Source organism: Phyllobates terribilis, unplaced genomic scaffold (genome assembly GCF_046119375.1).
Source record: "Phyllobates terribilis strain yellow unplaced genomic scaffold, ASM4611937v1 Scaffold_11__3_contigs__length_659146591, whole genome shotgun sequence".
NCBI lineage: Eukaryota > Metazoa > Chordata > Amphibia > Anura > Dendrobatidae > Phyllobates > Phyllobates terribilis.
Window position 1 is genome coordinate 199,222,272 of NW_027362771.1, and position 3,689 is coordinate 199,225,960.

The window sequence follows — 3,689 nt, forward strand, 5'->3', positions numbered from 1 at the left end:
ATGGTGCATTATCATGCAAAAAAATGATCTTGCTGTGAAATACACGGTTCTTCTTCTTGAACCATGGCAGGAAGTGCTGTTTGAGAAAATCCACATACATTATGGAGTTCATCTTTAGCGCCTTCAGGGATCCTAAAGGGGCCAACAATCTCTCTCCCCATGATTCCAGCCCAAAACATTACTCCACCTCCTCCTTGTTGGCGCTGTAGTCGTGTTTGCGTGGGGTGTCCATCAACCAGCCATCCTCCACTCCATCCATCTGGACCATCGAGCGCTGCACGGCTCTCATTCGTGAACAAAACAGTTTTGAAATCAGTCTTCATGTAATGTTTGGCCCACTGGAGCCGTTTCTGCTTGTGTGAAGTGGATAGAGGAGGTCGACAGGATGGCGTATGCACAGCTGCAAACCTCTGAAGGACCCTGCATCTTGTTGTTCGGGGGACGTTGGAGGCACCAGCAGCTTCAAAAACTTGTCTGCTGCTATGACAAGGCTTTTTTGCCGCTGCTCTTTCAACCTGATGTAATTGCCTGTAGGAAAGAGTCCTCAATTTGCCCTTATCAGCACGCACACGTGTGTACTGTGAATCAGCTACATACTTCTTGATTGCCAAGACACTTCATCCTGATCATCGCACAATGTTGATTGTAGTCATGCCTTGACCTAAACACTCCACAATTTGTTGTTTCTCAGCAGCCGACACATCCTTTTTCTTTCCCATTTTGGCAGAAAATGTAGGCTGCTTAATAATGTGAGACAGCCTTCTTAAGTAGTCTTGCCTTTCATTGGACACACCTGCCAAACTAATTAGGTGTCTGCAATTGCTTACAGTGATATAAAGAGCCCTGACACACATCACCATCAATGAGTTTAACTGACAAACAAACAAATTCTTCCCTTATCACTCCTAAACACTTTTTGCATAATAATTTGGAACACAGTGTACATGTGCTTTTCCACAAAACAGCAGTGGTTCACGTAGTGAATCTTACAGTTCTAACTTGCCAACCGTGGTCTGTATAGAGTTGTTCAATAAAGGGCCCAAAATTAAGATAACATAGATGGGAGAGGTCTCTATGAATAGGAATTCCTAAGTATTTGATACCCTGTGAGGGCCAGGCAAAGGGAAAGTTGGACTGGATGGAATCCTATATGGATTTGGGGAGGGAGACATCGAGGGCCTCAGACTTCGCTGCATTGATTTTAAAATTTGACCATGTAACAAAGTGATCTATTTCAGCCATAACAGCATGGATGGATATATGTGATTGAGTGATAAATACTAGGACATCATCAGCAAATAGAGAGCACTTGTACTCGGTGCCTCCCACCTCAATCCACCTAATATTGGGGTTATGGCGAATTGATGAGAGCAGGTGCTCCGTCACTAGGATGTATAAGAGAGGGGACAGAGAACATCCCTGCCTTGTCCCATTGGTGATTGTGAAAGGTGATGAAAATGTTCTGACGCGCCCCCTGGGCCTTGGGACACCCGGAGTCGGACCCTTTTTGGTGGATGCTGGTGGTTGTAGTCTCCGTGGCGGCGACCCGGTTCCGTGGCTCAGGGCGGTCAAACCAGTGGCGGAACTATTTATGTGGTTTTGATGTTTAAATGTCCGACTACGACACCCATGGATTGCAGTCAGAGTGAACCGCCGCTCCAGGGCAGACCGCTGAGGCTGGTGTTGTGGGTGCAGCAGAGCGTAGCATAACTCCCCACGGGAGGAGTATAGCCTCAGGGCAGTGTATGCGGAGGATGGGGGTGATGGTGCAGGGCAGCAGCAGTAACGACACGGAGTCAGTGATGCAGTCCAGGGCCTTTACTCACAGTTCTTATTATCCAGACCACGTCTGCAGGTAACGGCTGCCCACGTCGTACTGTGCTCACCAGGTGAGGGGCTCAGACAACTCCCAGATAACTTTGGAGCGCTTCACAGGACCCCCTTTGTGTGTCCTTTGTCTGGCCTTTCTTACCAACCCTTCTGTCCGGCTGCCTCGGGCCTCCTCTTGGTAAACTTGGCGCCAGTTTCCCTGACCCTATGTGGTGCCTTCCTAGCGGGTGTAGCGAGGGGCTGCGCCACATAAAATGTCACAGCCTCCTGTTTCTAGCTGAGGGTCGTTTCCTGCCTCCACTAGTTTCGGGGACCGGTCTCCCCCTTTGGCCTGACCCCTCCACGCAGGTGGATTCGGGCGTGCGGTGGCGACTCGCCCGTCCGCACCCCTGGGATCCCTTCGTTCCTCGTTCCTGGAGCCTTCTCAGCTCCTCTTCCTTCCTTCTCCCTCTTCCAGGCCTGGGCCTCTGTTACTAGGCCCGCCTCCGGAGCAGAGCTCATGCAGAGCCCCTGCTCCCTGCCACTTCTGCTCAGACTTCTCTGCACTGAACTAAGATGGTGCCCACCTTTTATACTCCCTTCTCAATGCACCCAGGAACTGCTTCCTCCCTGCTCCTGCACTACAGGGTTCCCCTTACTCAGTGTTCCCTCCCCCCACTCCAGCCAGGGACAGGGACTGTCGTGCCCATCTCAGGGGCATATTGGTCGCCCTGCCCCACGGCAATGTGGTGTAATGCATGCAGGTGTCGGGTCCTGATCCACACTACATCCTTACCTGAGAGTGAGATATCACACATCTGGGTGAGGTGCAATACCTCTGTAGCAACCGAGCCCTCAGGGTGCTACAGTTCCATTTATCTTCAGCCTAGGTGACGTATTGCGATACAGGGCCGTGATTTTGGCTATAAAAGGGTCCCCTAGACCCCTACCCCAAGCTTTTTAAGAGAATCATATATGGCGTGCCAGGAGACTCTATGGAATGCTTTCTCAGCATCCAACGAGAGTATCTAATTACAAATTTTTAACTGCATCTAGCCGAGGAAATACTTTGTGCCTAGTAGCAGTGTCTGCTAGTCAGCGGATTATCCCGGCCGTTAAGCAAGCTACACCACCTGTAGTTTGGACACTTAATTTTTTCAAAGGAAATGCTTCGGGACCACGGGATACTCAGTGAAGAGCATCAGGAGGCACCCCAAGGCATAGGGGCTGGGACTGGCAGTAGGATGCCTTGCGGTGGACAGCCGAGCTCGATCCTTATAAAAGCTTTTTAACTGCAGCAGCTTTAGTGGACGCTACTGGAGCTGGAATTACGCGGCTGCTGACATGAGACTTGCCCTCCAATAGATCCTTGTAAATGGATTTAAAGTGTATTCATTCAAATTAGAGAGACAATTTAAATTAAAAAGCTTAGAGCTGCCTCCACCACAGGGGGGCTCGCTCGACCCACCAGCGGACAGGCACCAGTATTGGGAGAAGGGGGCTGGCCGTCAGGGTTCACCGCGGCTCTGGCACAAACCCGGCGACGCGGAGGTGGCACGGGCAGGAGCGGACTGAACGTGTCGGCTTTTCACTTTTTGGATTTTAGAAGGGCATGACATGCCTATATCTGTGTCTCCCCCTCCTTTTACTCCTCCACCTCTTTTCTTTTCGCATGACTATATGTACTTGTCACTTTTCCATGTGTTAGTTGTGTCTTCTGAGCAGTTTGTCAGCTTTTGGACACCTTTGAAGGTGTTTTCTATGTGTTTCTAAGTGTTTTTGTTTGCCTGCCATTGGTTTTAATGGTGTTCGAAGGTGTTCGACGAACAGTTCGACGAACAGTTCGGCGAACACACGGGTGTTCGAAGAACCGAACCGAA